The sequence below is a fragment of the Eurosta solidaginis genome, chromosome 1, assembly GCF_040869045.1.
Source record: "Eurosta solidaginis isolate ZX-2024a chromosome 1, ASM4086904v1, whole genome shotgun sequence".
NCBI lineage: Eukaryota > Metazoa > Arthropoda > Insecta > Diptera > Tephritidae > Eurosta > Eurosta solidaginis.
The window spans coordinates 108,079,074-108,094,688 of NC_090319.1; the positions used below are offsets into that span (position 1 = coordinate 108,079,074).

At 42.0% G+C, this 15,615-nt stretch overlaps 1 protein-coding gene across 1 annotated transcript in view; it reads right to left on the reverse strand.

Moving 5' to 3' along the window:
* The window catches only part of LOC137237552 (uncharacterized), a 61,117-nt gene that overhangs the window by 28,109 nt on the left and 17,393 nt on the right, over positions 1-15,615 (reverse strand). The gene's annotated exons all lie outside the window — the stretch shown is intronic.

A 15,615-nucleotide genomic window follows, 5' to 3' on the forward strand; every position in this document is an offset into this window, starting at 1 on the left:
CGCCGAGGAACGATTTATAGAACAAAAATATAACATACTTTCACAGATGAACAACGCTGGGTTATCAACGTCGAATTTTTTATCATCGATGCAACATGCATCAAACAATGGGCCATCAAGTGCTCAAATAGCTGCAAGGCAAGCCATCCCCAAAGACTTACCAACGTTCAGTGGTGACCCGGAAGAGTGGCCGATGTTCATAAGTACATTCGACCACAGCACATCTGTCGCTGGGTTTTCAGATGTCGAAAACATGCTCCGGCTACAAAGGTGTCTAAAAGGGCGGGCACGTGATTTGGTGAAAGATAAACTTCTCTTGCCGGCGATGGTTCCGGATGTCATAAACACATTAAAAATGTTTTTTGGTAGGCCAGAACATATCTTGGAGAGGATGATCGACAAGGTACGAAAGCTTCCTGGTCCGAAGGATAAACTTGAGTCACTTATAGAATTTGCACTCGCGGTGCGTAACATCTGCGCGACAATGGAGACGTGCAAACTCGAAGCACATCTAAACAACCCCATGCTGGTAAAAGAACTTGTAGACAAATTGCCAAATCACCACAAGCTCAACTGGGCGATGTATCCTCGCGACAATGTTTCACCATCCATCAAGGTATTCAGCGATTGGTTGTATCGTATGGCCGAAGCGGCATCAACAGTTGTGTCACCAGCGTTTATGTACAAAACGGGCTCAATAAATACGCACAGTAGCAACGACAGCTGCGGATCAAAGACTCAGTCTAAAGAGGTTCAAAGCAACGTTATCGAGTCTCAACCAAAGCAGACCACGAAATGTATTGCGTGTGGCGCATCGGACCATTCCGCTGCGCACTGTACACAATTTCAAAACGCATCGGAAAAAGAAAGGTGGAACATGGTGAAGGCCAATAAGGCTTGTTATACGTGTCTCAAAAGTCACCGCAAAAGTTGTTTTTCAAAAAGGAAGTGCGGCGTAAATGGCTGTATGTTAAAACATCACCCGTTGCTTCACAGCGATCGTACACAAAAATCTGAAAACAAGACCAATGATGAAGCAGTTGTAAGTACGCATCAGAGCGGCAAGCATAGTACACAATACTTTCGTATTATGCCAGTAAATCTACATTCAGCTGGAAAGACTGTCGAAGTGTTTGCATTTTTTGACGAAGGGTCTTCCGTAACGCTTATAGACGAGTCGATGTTCCGAGAGCTCGGTGTTAAAGGGGTTCCAGCGCCGATATGTTTGCAATGGACCAGCAATACTACGCGTAATGAAAATAATTCAGTGCGAGCGTCGATTCAAATTTCCGCACTAAATAGTAGTAAGCTGTATTGGCTCAATGACGTGCATACGGTTGAAAACATCGCTTTGCCCAAGCAATCCATGAACGCAGAAGAGCTTCAATCTAAGTATTCGCACCTAAGAGGTATTCCTCTTCCGTCATATTCGGACATTCGACCGATGCTGCTCATCGGCACCGATAATTGGAAAATTGCTGTTCCGCGTAAAATACGCGAAGGCAAGCGAAGCGAACCTATCGCATCAAAATGTTTGTTGGGATGGTGCGTTCAAGGCACTTCGAATGCAGCGAGCTACGTGACGATGCATCACTGTGATTGTGGGTGGCAAGAGCTCAACGACGTCGTTAAAGACAGTTTTAATCTGGACGCAGTAAAACCACACAATCTGCAGTCTAATGATGATAAGAAGGCTATGGAAATTCTAGACCGAACTTGCACAAAAACAGATGGACGTTTTAAAATTGGCCTTTTGTGGCGCAACGAAAACGAGCCGCTACCCGAAAGCCACACGAACGCATTCAACCGTCTTACATGTTTAAAAACAAAAATCAGTCGACAGCCAGAAATGTATGATAAAATCAACGATCAAATAGACAATCTAATTCGAAAGGGATATGCGCTACAACTATCAGAAAACGAAATGGCAGTTAAGCCTGACCGCACTTGGTATTTACCAATATTTATAGCTCTTAATCCCAACAAACCAAATAAGGTGCGACTTGTGTGGGACGCTGCCGCAAAGTCTCATGGCAAATCATTAAATGATTTTTTGCTAACCGGGCCGGATTTACTAAAACCACTTGTCGAGGTACTTCTAGCATTCAGAGTTGGTCAGGTGGCCGTGTGCGGTGACATCGCGGAGATGTTTCACAGAATCAACATCCGCGATGAAGACATGCACGCCCAACGGTTCATGTGGTACGATAAGTCGAACAACCAAACAAAGGTATACGTTATGCGCGCAATGACTTTCGGCATAAGTTGCGGGCCCTGTATCGCCCATTATGTCCGAAATAAAAATGCAGAGGAGTATCGCAACATATATCCACGCGCATATGAAGCCATCAACAATGCGCATTATGTCGACGATTACATTGACACGGCAGACGACGACGAGGCAGCCTTGGAGGTAGCGGAACAAGTCCGTAAAGTCCATCTAGCCGGCGGATTCGAAATACGTAATTGGGCATCAAATTCAGTAGTTGTTCTAGCAAAGCTACTTGGCGGCAACCCAGGCGTGCAAACATCAGTCCAGTTTGGAGATACCGAAAAAATACTAGGTATGTATTGGGAACCACAGTCTGACGTTTTTAAATTTATTCTCAGGTTCACCCGACTGCGTCGAGATCTGTTCACACAGGACGTAGTTCCAACTAAAAGGGAAGTACTCCAAGTACTGATGTCGGTTTTCGATCCCTTGGGGCTGTTAGCACGCTATACAGTGGGGCTAAAAATATTGATCCAACGAGTCTGGCGAGCAAATATTGGGTGGGATGAAGAACTTCCCGAGACACTATACGAAGACTGGTTAAAATGGAGGCAACTTTTACCACTGATTGAAGCGGTGGAAATTCCGAGATGCTACTCACGTAATCTGAAATTCGCTACCGACGTCGGCATTCATACGTTCGTTGATGCCAGCGAACATGCCTATGCTGCAGTTTGCTATGTGAGGGTACGCCAAGGAGACGACGTCGACGTGTCATTGATAGCGGCAAAAAGTAAAGTCGCTCCATTAAAACCAATCTCTATTCCTCGTTTGGAACTGCAAGCCGCCGTAGTGGGAGTACGCTTGACGCAAAAGGTAATAAAAATGCGTGGGCTTGAACACCGAAACACCACGTATTGGTCAGATTCCAAAACCGTACTGCAATGGCTTAATATGGACCCACGCAGCTTTCAGCAATTTGTAATGCATCGCGTCGGGGAAATCCTAGAGAGTTCCGACAGCAAACAGTGGCGCTGGGTTCCTACGAAGCTGAACGTAGCCGATCTAGCCACAAAAATCAACAGCGCGGTCGATGACAAACAGTGGCTGAAAGGGCCTAACTTCTTATTTCTACATAGTAGCATGTGGCCGAGTTCCGATATGCATAGCGAGGTATTAGATACCACCGAGCTTCGAAAGCGAGTATGCGTAAACTATAAAGTCGCACCAATAGCTCTCAATGTTGAGTATTTTTCAAAGTGGCGCAATCTATATAGAGCAGTTGCGACCTTCATCTTGTACATATTCAAGTTAAAATCCAGACGAGTAAGGCGCATCATGCCAAAAGAAGTTACACCAGATATGATTGAGATCGCCGAAAATATTCTGTTCAAACAAGCACAAGCTGAAATTTACTCATCGGAAATTAATGTACTGTATGCGGGTCACACGCTGAACAAGCAAAGCTAATTATATCAGCTTAACGCTTATGTGGACGACAAAGGTATTCTGCGCATACGAAGCAGATTAGATTCAATTAACGAGCACACGGATACCATCGTACTGCCGAGAGAAAGCTACATAACGTTTTTGATCGTTAGAGATTACCACGAAAAGAACCATCATATGGCACACGAAACAGTCATTAATAATGTTAAAGGCAAATATTGTATTCCGCGTCTACGAGTATTGTACAATAAAATACGAAAATCTTGCCAAAGGTGCAAAATTAACAACGCCTTACCAGAACCTCCACAAATGTCGCCGATACCAGCTGCAAGATTAGCCAGTTTTACTAGACCCTTCACATTCACAGGCGTCGATTATTTTGGTCCAGTGCTTGTCAACGTAGGGAGACATAAGGAGAAAAGATGGGGAGTGCTTTATACTTGCTTGACACTCCGGGCAGTACATTTTGAAATCGCTCATAGTCTCGATACAAATTCTTGTATTATGGCTCTTAGAAACTTCATGGCACGTCGTGGTACTCCAGCGGAGATCTTTTCCGATAACGGCACCAATTTTAAAGCGACAGAGAAACTCGTCCGAGAAAAACTGATCACGACTGACTTCGATCGAATTACAGCGAAATATGACCGTATTAAGTGGCGCTTCAATCCACCAGGCGCACCCCACATGGGAGGCGCGTGGGAACGTCTCGTACGAACAACTAAGAACATCTTGCGAAGCATATGCCCCTCATACTCTTTTAATGACGAAAGCTTGCGATGCGCACTGATGGAAGTAGAATTCATCATAAACTCGAGACCGCTTACTTTCGTTAGTCTTGAGTCGTCGGATGATATTGCTCTCACACCGAACCACATGTTATTGGGGTCGGCAGATGGTCATAAACCCGCGTTCAGCGACGGTATGGACCTAAGGCAACGGTGACACAAAACGCAACTCTTTGCAGACGTCTTTTGGCAACGTTGGGTGAAGGAGTATACGCCGATACTGACCAGGCGAGCCAAGTGGTTGAAAAAAGCTACACCCATAGTAATCGATGATGTGGTTAATGTAATCGACGAAACTCTCCCTCGTAACTTATGGCCGAAAGGAAGAGTAATCAGCACCATAGTAGCCAAAGACGGACAAGTTCGGCGAGTGACGGTAAAGACCCCTCTAGGGATAATGGAGCGACCAGCGACGAAGATAGCCAAGTTAGATGTCGGTAATAGCTTAGTAAGCACCGGGGCTACTTACGAGGGGGGGAATGTTACCGCCATAATTAACACTTAATGTGAACATGATATTAGTTGAACTCATTTGTAATATTAAACATTGTACTTATTTAATGCAGGCTTGGAAACCCTAAAAGTCTATCTTCTCTCAGGCAACTCTGAACGAATGTCATATTCGGGCAAGAGTTGGTAATTGTCATCGTTACTTGATAAAAACAGAGAAGAGAGGGAAGATAAATTAAAATTTTTAAAGCCTGCTGCGCTATTAATTATATTGTCAATTAATAAATAATAACGTGAAATTTAGCTTGCTTGAAAACAATATTCTTTCTCTTACTCCGTGAACAGTCTTTGTCTCGCAATTGCGAGTACAAACTACAAATAACAGTGCTATGACATGTATAAACGTGTATATCCGATCGTGGCGGTATATATGAGCAGCAGATAAACAAACTAAAATTGTGCAACGCAAGCTTTACTGCTATAAATTCAATGTCATTTGTGGTGTCCAATAGCAGCAACTCAGATGGAAGCGTCGAGTCAACAGCAATAAGGACACCACCTGCTCTAGATTCACGATCACGCCGATAAACTACATATTTACGTGAAAAGAGTTCAGAGTTAAAATTGTCAGCTTTTAACCAGGTTTCAGTAAAAGCTATAACTTGAGAAGTAAAAATAAAACTATTCAGATAAAAGGTACTTAATTTCGATCTTAGGCCACGAACATTTTGGTACGTGATGGTTATTTTTTCACTGTTTCCGCAGGGATTTTTGAGTTTTTTGAAGCTCCTGCGGCGTTAGGTTTTTTTGTAAACAAATGCACAACTGAATGTTCCGGCCAGAATGTATGTTCAAGAACTCTATCAAAATAAGCATCTGGCACTGATATTTTAAATGATGAAATATCCCTATCATATCTAAAATTAAATTTATAAACGCCTATTTTAATAGGTTGTGAAAGGTCTAGCTTATCTTCTATATACTTAATAATATCATTTTCCATAAGCGAAGAATGAAGACGAGATACAAAAATTGTCCTGCGAGGCGGCACGGCAGTCACCTGCCTCGGTTGCGCATTGTCAACATTTGGCAAACGCACAGCGGCGGAGGTAGAATCACCACCAGTGTAGGTGGAGCTGGAAGCAGCATTGTATTTCAATTAAATTCACCACATTGTTGGAAAAAGCATCTAAACTTAATGCATCGTGTAGAGAAACCAGAACATTTACAATTTAAATATAACGAACGTGGTGCAAAATGTAAATTTTGTGATATTCAAGCACCTACACCAAGCTTCAAAAAATTATTGGACCATGAGATTTCTCATATGCCTAATAGTTATTATTTAAAATGTAAATTATGCGATTGGAAGACGAAAATACATTCAAGTATGAATTTTCATTTACGTGTACAACACGCCGAAACAATTGATGTAACAACGAAAAGTTTAGAATTGACTGTTTGTCCATATTGTAATCACAATGGTATTTACGCAAACACTTAATACAGGAACATTCGAAATCAGTGGATGTAAGAACATCTTTTCTATGTTTAGAATGTGGTGAACAATTTAGAACAAATACAAGTTTACGTGTACATGTTTATGAAAAGTTTGCTCATTGTACACCACAAGATTTGAACGGAAAGATCTTGAGGGTATGGTTACACCTATGTGGCATCTACAAGCTATTTATAATGACTAGTATGGAATGAATCCGGATATGAAAGAAAACGGAGGTGACGAAATGAATCACCATGCTTCTTTGGATTCTGGTGATACTCCTGACATGCTTCCTAATTTCGCTACGTCTGATGTTACTATACCTACCAAACTAATATGACTCTGCAAACTGATGAGCAACACTACCAGCGTAGGAAAAATAAGAACTTCAAAACAAGGTTTCGGAAAGGGAACGACTATGAATAGACGTTAATGTATTTATATAGTTTATAAATATAAAAATTCATATATGTAAAGTTCACTAGAGTAATAAGGGAATAATTTAAATTGTAAAAAAACATTGTATATATGAATAATTTATAATTAAATACTAGCCTTTACCCGCGGCCCCGTCCGCAAGGAGAAAATAAAATATATCTGCTATTCACGTTAGCCTGCTTATCAACTTATCTGTTTAAAAATTATTTTTGTCTAACGTATTTTATTTTTGTAATTTAGTAAAAAAAAGAACAAAGTGAGAAGATAAGCTGAAAGGCACGCTTTCATGAGTAGTACAATAAAGTTTTTTTCGAATTAAAAAAAAATACATTTTGTATGATTTTTTAATAATCGGGGATTGCCCATATTGCTTTTTTTTAAATGTATGAAAACATTTATTTGAAGCAATTTTTTTAATTTTATAATTTATTTAATAATTTGGGAAAAATTTAAACAACGTGACATCAGGACGGACAAGGCGACAGCTGTTTCGATTATACCTTGTAAATCTCTTCAAAGCCTTTTCTCCCGGGAGTGGGAGTCGAACTCGCACCCCTACGATAGTTGAAATGGTTGTAAACGCATTCAGCTACGTCATGCCTGTTGTGAAGTCTTTCCCAATTGCCTTCTTTATGCATATTTTAATCTTTTACACATTGCATACTTCGTATGCAATTATGTGTTAAAGCTATGCTTGGTACGGCGGTTTTCAAAGAAACTTTTGGTTTTTGTTGCTGTTTTCGTTCTATTTATAGAACTACAACGAATTAACCAATTTTGTCTGTTTGTATGATTTTTTAATAATCGGGGATTGCCCATATTGCTTTTTTTTAAATGTATGAAAACATTTATTTGAAGCAATATTTTTAATTTTATAATTTATTTAATAATTTGGGAAAAATTTAAACAACGTGACATCAGGACGGACAAGGCGACAGACAGCTGTTTCGATTATACCTTGTAAATCTCTTCAAAGCCTTTTCTCCCGGGAGTGGGAGTCGAACTCGCACCCCTACGATAGTTGAAATGGTTGTAAACGCATTCAGCTACGTCATGCCTGTTGTGAAGTCTTTCCCAATTGCCTTCTTTATGCATATTTTAATCTTTTACACATTGCATACTTCGTATGCAATTATGTGTTAAAGCTATGCTTGGTACGGCGGTTTTCAAAGAAACTTTTGGTTTTTGTTGCTGTTTTCGTTCTATTTATAGAACTACAACGAATTAACCAATTTTGTCTGTTTGTATGATTTTTTAATAATCGGGGATTGCCCATATTGCTTTTTTTTAAATGTATGAAAACATTTATTTGAAGCAATTTTTTTAATTTTATAATTTATTTAATAATTTGGGAAAAATTTAAACAACGTGACATCAGGACGGACAAGGCGACAGCTGTTTCGATTATACCTTGTAAATCTCTTCAAAGCCTTTTCTCCCGGGAGTGGGAGTCGAACTCGCACCCCTACGATAGTTGAAATGGTTGTAAACGCATTCAGCTACGTCATGCCTGTTGTGAAGTCTTTCCCAATTGCCTTCTTTATGCATATTTTAATCTTTTACACATTGCATACTTCGTATGCAATTATGTGTTAAAGCTATGCTTGGTACGGCGGTTTTCAAAGAAACTTTTGGTTTTTGTTGCTGTTTTCGTTCTATTTATAGAACTACAACGAATTAACCAATTTTGTCTGTTTGTATGATTTTTTAATAATCGGGGATTGCCCATATTGCTTTTTTTTTAAATGTATGAAAACATTTATTTGAAGCAATTTTTTTAATTTTATAATTTATTTAATAATTTGGGAAAAATTTAAACAACGTGACATCAGGACGGACAAGGCGACAGCTGTTTCGATTATACCTTGTAAATCTCTTCAAAGCCTTTTCTCCCGGGAGTGGGAGTCGAACTCGCACCCCTACGATAGTTGAAATGGTTGTAAACGCATTCAGCTACGTCATGCCTGTTGTGAAGTCTTTCCCAATTGCCTTCTTTATGCATATTTTAATCTTTTACACATTGCATACTTCGTATGCAATTATGTGTTAAAGCTATGCTTGGTACGGCGGTTTTCAAAGAAACTTTTGGTTTTTGTTGCTGTTTTCGTTCTATTTATAGAACTACAACGAATTAACCAATTTTGTCTGTTTGTATGATTTTTTAATAATCGGGGATTGCCCATATTGCTTTTTTTTAAATGTATGAAAACATTTATTTGAAGCAATTTTTTTAATTTTATAATTTATTTAATAATTTGGGAAAAATTTAAACAACGTGACATCAGGACGGACAAGGCGACAGCTGTTTCGATTATACCTTGTAAATCTCTTCAAAGCCTTTTCTCCCGGGAGTGGGAGTCGAACTCGCACCCCTACGATAGTTGAAATGGTTGTAAACGCATTCAGCTACGTCATGCCTGTTGTGAAGTCTTTCCCAATTGCCTTCTTTATGAATATTTTAATCTTTTACACATTGCATACTTCGTATGCAATTATGTGTTAAAGCTATGCTTGGTACGGCGGTTTTCAAAGAAACTTTTGGTTTTTGTTGCTGTTTTCGTTCTATTTATAGAACTACAACGAATTAACCAATTTTGTCTGTTTGTATGATTTTTTAATAATCGGGGATTGCCCATATTGCTTTTTTTTAAATGTATGAAAACATTTATTTGAAGCAATTTTTTTAATTTTATAATTTATTTAATAATTTGGGAAAAATTTAAACAACGTGACATCAGGACGGACAAGGCGACAGCTGTTTCGATTATACCTTGTAAATCTCTTCAAAGCCTTTTCTCCCGGGAGTGGGAGTCGAACTCGCACCCCTACGATAGTTGAAATGGTTGTAAACGCATTCAGCTACGTCATGCCTGTTGTGAAGTCTTTCCCAATTGCCTTCTTTATGCATATTTTAATCTTTTACACATTGCATACTTCGTATGCAATTATGTGTTAAAGCTATTCTACTATCGTAGGGGTGCGAGTTCGACTCCCACTCCCGGGAGAAAAGGCTTTGAAGAGATTTACAATGTATAATCGAAACAGCTGTCGCCTTGTCCGTCCTGATGTCACGTTGTTTAAATTTTTCCCAAATTATTAAATAAATTATAAAATTAAAAAAATTGCTTCAAATAAATGTTTTCATACATTTAAAAAAAAGCAATATGGGCAATCCCCGATTATTAAAAAATCATACAAACAGACAAAATTGGTTAATTCGTTGTAGTTCTATAAATAGAACGAAAACAGCAACAAAAACCAAAAGTTTCTTTGAAAACCGCCGTACCAAGCATAGCTTTAACACATAATTGCATACGAAGTATGCAATGTGTAAAAGATTAAAATATGCATAAAGAAGGCAATTGGGAAAGACTTCACAACAGGCATGACGTAGCTGAATGCGTTTACAACCATTTCAACTATCGTAGGGGTGCGAGTTCGACTCCCACTCCCGGGAGAAAAGGCTTTGAAGAGATTTACAAGGTATAATCGAAACAGCTGTCGCCTTGTCCGTCCTGATGTCACGTTGTTTAAATTTTTCCCAAATTATTAAATAAATTATAAAATTAAAAAAATTGCTTCAAATAAATGTTTTCATACATTTAAAAAAAAGCAATATGGGCAATCCCCGATTATTAAAAAATCATACAAAAAGACAAAATTGGTTAATTCGTTGTAGTTCTATAAATAGAACGAAAACAGCAACAAAAACCAAAAGTTTCTTTGAAAACCGCCGTACCAAGCATAGCTTTAACACATAATTGCATACGAAGTATGCAATGTGTAAAAGATTAAAATATGCATAAAGAAGGCAATTGGGAAAGACTTCACAACAGGCATGACGTAGCTGAATGCGTTTACAACCATTTCAACTATCGTAGGGGTGCGAGTTCGACTCCCACTCCCGGGAGAAAAGGCTTTGAAGAGATTTACAAGGTATAATCGAAACAGCTGTCGCCTTGTCCGTCCTGATGTCACGTTGTTTAAATTTTTCCCAAATTATTAAATAAATTAAAAAATACATTTTGTTTTTAAATTAAATTAACTGATATGGGAGGGGTGAAAGAATTACTACTCATAGAACAAAGGAGTGAACCTACAATTAGCTAAAACCAAAGAGAATTTTTTATATGAAAATAGTGTTGCTTTTTCGGGTATTTAGTTGGTTAAAATATTACAAAAAGTGTAATTATAGTTATAACAGTTCGTTACACGATTCATTTAAAAAAACTCAAAAATAGAACGAAAAAGCTGTATTAGATTGAAGATAAAACATACGGAATTTTAATTACGAATAATTAGCAGCAAATCTACGGCCATAAAAGCTCATAATTTAAAAAGGCATGTGTGCTGAACTACCGGTTGCGAAGAGACCTAAAAGGGATTCAAGGGGTTGTGTAGCGCAATATATAGCTTCTCCAATCCAATTGTCAACCTCACCTTCGAGCGGCGAATCCCGTTTCAATAACAGACGAGGCTCTGGCGACCCCAAGCTCCTCATGGAATTTGGGGGTGGGGAGGGAGGGATGGCCTGAAGGCTTAATGTGGCCATATAAATCGTTCCCGAGATGGTCGGGCCAGCACCTTAATGGTGCTGTGTTACCGGAGCGTATCGGATCTGTATCCGACAAAGGACCATCACATCGATAACACTCCCCAAAGCCTTCGGGAAGTAAATAATCGCTACAACAACAACAACAAGATACCTAAAATGATCCCGGAAGGGTCCCAAGATGGTACTAAAATTCCCGGACAGATCCCGAAAATCATCCAGATATTAACCAGGAAGGGTCCCAAAATGATTCCGAAATAGTCCCGAAAAGTCGTGAAATAACCCTGATGGGATCCCGAACTGATCCCAAAACCCATCCCGAAATGATGCCCATATGATCCCGTAATAATACAGAAAAAGTCACGAAGTGACCCCTGAAAGGTCCCCAAATGGTCGCTAAACGATTCCGTATTAGTATCGAAAAAGTACCGAAACGACCCCAACGGGTTCCCAAACGGATTCCGGAAACCATCCAGAAATGATACCGAAAGGCTCCCCAAATGATCCCGTATTAGTCCCGAAAAAGTACAGGAATAGCCCCGACGGGATTCCTGACGGATCCCGAAAACCATCCAGAAATGATGCCGAAAGGGTCTCCAAATGATCCCGAAAAAGTCCCCAAATGACCCCGACGGTATCCCGAAAACAAACCAGAAATGATGCCGGTAACCCCAAATGATCCCGAAATAGTCCCGAAATGACCCCGACGGGATCCCGGACGGATCCCGAAAACCAACCAGAAATGATACCGGAAGGGACCCCAAATGATCCCGAAAAATTCCCGAAATGACCCCGATGGGATCCCGGACGGATTCCGAAAACCATCAAGAAATGATGGCGAAAGTGTCCCCAAATGATCCCGTATTAGTCGGGGAAAAGTCTCGAAATGACCCCGACGGGATCCCGGACGGATCCCGAAAACCAACCGTATTAGTCGCGAAAAAGTCCCGAAAAGACCCGGACGGCTCCCCAAAACCATCTTGAAATGATGCCGGAGGGTACCCAAAATGATCCCGAAAAAGTCCTGAAATTACCCCGACGACATCCCGGACGGATCCCGAAAACCATCCAGAAATGATGGCGAAAGGGTCTCCAAATGATCCCGTATTAGTCCCGAAAAAGTCCCGAAATGACCACGACGGGATCCCGGACGGGTCCCCAAAACCATCTTGAAATGATACCGGAAGGGACCCCAAAGGATACCAAAAAAGTCCCGAAATGACCCCGATGGGATCCCGGACGGATCCCGAAAACCATCCAGAAATGATGCCAGAAGGGACCCCAAATGATCCCGAAATGACCCCGATGGGATCCCGGACGGATCCCGAAAACCATCCAGAAATGATGGCGAAAGGGTCTCCAAATTATCCCGTATTAGTCCCGAAAAAGTCCCGAAATGACCCCGACAGGATCCCGAAAGGATCGCGAAGACTATCCAGAAATGAAGCCGGAAAGGTCCCCAAATGATCCCCTAATAGTCCCGAAATTACCCTGCTGAGATCCGAACGGATCCCGAAAACCATCCAGAAATGATGCCGAAAAGCTCCCCAAATTATCCCGTATTAGTTCCGAAAAAGTACAGGAATGTCCCCGAAGGGTTCCCAAACGAATACCGGAAACCATCCAGAAATGATACCGAAAGGCTCCCCAAATGATCCCTTATTAATCCCGAAAAAGTACAGGAATAGCCCCGACGGGATTGCTGACAGATCCGGAAAACCATCCAGAAATTATGCCGGAATGGACACCAAATGATCCCGAAAAAGTCCTGAAATGGCCCCGATGGGATCCCGAACGGATCCCGAAAACCATCCAGAAATGATGCCGAAAGGCTCCCCAAATGATCCCGTGTTAGTCCCGAAAAAGTGCAGGAATAGCCCCGACGGGATTCCTGACGGATCCGGAAAACCATCCAGAAATTATGCCCGAAGGGACACCAAAAGATCCCGAAAAAGTCCCGGAATTACCCCGACGGGATCCCAGACGGATCCCAAAAACCATCTAGAAATGATGGCGAAAGGGTCTCCAAATGATACCGTATTAGTCCCGAAAAAGTCCCGAAATGACCCCGACGGGATCCCGGACGGATCCGCAAAACCATCTTGTAATGATGCCGGAAGGTACCTCAAATGATCCCGAAAAAGTCCCGAAATGACCCCGATGGGATCCCGAAAACCATCCAGAAATGATGCCGGAAGGGACCCCAAATGATCCCGAAAAAGTCCCGAAATGACCCCGATGGGATCCCGGACGGATCCCGAAAACCATCCAGTAATGATGGCGAAAGGGTCTCCAACTGATCCCGTATTAGTCCCGAAAAAGTCTTGAAATTACCACGACGGGATCCCGAAAGGATCGCGAAAACTATCCAGAAATGAAGCCGGAAAGGTCCCCAAATGATCCCCTAATAGTCCCGAAATTACCCTGCTGGGATCCCGAACGGATCCCGAAAACCATCCAGAAATGATGCCGAAAGGCTCCCCAAATGATCCCGTATTAGTCCCGAAAAAGTACAGGAATGTCCCAGAAGGGTTCCCAAACGGATACCGGAAACCATCCAGAAATGATACAGAAAGGCTCCCCAAATGATCCCGTATTAGTCCCGAAAAAGTACAGGAACAGTCCCGAGGGTATTCCTGACGGATCCCGAAAACCATCCAGAAATTATGCCGGAATGGACACCAAATGATCCCGAAAAAATCCCGAAATGGCCCCGATGGGACCCCGAACGGATCCCGAAAACCATCCAGAAATGATACCGAAAGGTTCCCCAAATGATCCCGTATTAGTCCCGAAAAAGTACAGGAATAGCCCCGACGGGATTCCTGACGGATCCGGAAAACCATCCAGAAATTATGCCGGAAGGGACCCCAAGTGATCCCGAAAAAGTCCCGAAATGACCCCGGTGGGATCCCGAACGGATCCCGAAAACCATCCAGAAATGATACCGAAAGGTTCCCCAAATGATCCCGTATTAGTCCCGAAAAAGTGCAGGAATGGCCCCGACGGGTTCCCAAACGGACACCGGAAACCATCCAGAAATGATACCGAAAGGCTCCCAAAATGATCCCGTATTAGTCCCGAAAAAGTACAGGAATAGCCCCGACGGGATTCCTGACGGATCCGGAAAACCATACAGAAATTATGCCGGAAGGGACACCAAATGATCCCGAAAGTCTCGAAATGATCCCGACGGGATCCCGGACGGATCCCGAAAACCAACCAGAAATTATGCCGAAAGGGTCTCCAAATGATCCCGTATTAGTAGCGAAAAAGTCCCGAAATGACCCCGACGGAATCCCGGACGGATCCCGAAAACCATACAGAAATGATGGCGAAAGGGTCCCCAAATGATCCCGTATTAGTCGGGGAAAAGTTTAGAAATGACACCGACGGGATCCCAGACGGATCCCGAAAACCATCCAGAAATGATGGCGAAATGGTCTCCAAAAGATCCCGCATTAGTCGCGAAAAAGTTCCGAAATGACCCCGATGGGATCCCGGACGGATCCCGAAAACCATCCAGAAATGAACTTGGAAGAGACCCCAAATGATCCCGAAAAAGTCCCAAAATGACCCCGATGGGATCCCGGACGGATCCCGAAAACCATCCAGAAATGATGGCGAAAGGGTCTCCAAATGACCCCGATGGGATCCCGGACGGATCCCGAAAACCATCCAGAAATGATGGCGAAAGGGTCTCCAAATGATCCCGTATTAGTCCCGAAATGACCCCGATGGGATCCCGAACGGATCCCGAAAACTATCCAGAAATGATGCCGGAAAGTTCATCAAAGGATCCCCTAATAGTCTCGAAATGACCCTGACGGGATCCCGGACGGATCCCGAAAACCATCCAGAAATGATGCCGAAAGGGCACCCAAATGATCCAGTATTAGACGAGAAAAATTCCCGAAATGACCCCGGCGGGATCCCGGACGGATCTCGAAAACCACACAGAAATTATGAAGGAAGATACCCCAAATGATCCCTAAATAGCCCCGAAATGGCCGTGACGGGATCCCGGACGTATCCCGAAAACCATCCAGAAATGATGCCGCAAGGGACCAACAATAACCCCGAAAAAGTTCCGTAATGATCCCGGAAACCATCAAGAATTTATCTCTCAAAGTTACGCAAATGATCCCGAAAATACCCCGACGGGATGCCGGACGGATTCCGAAACCCATCCAGAAATGATGAGGGAAGGGTCCCCTAATGATCG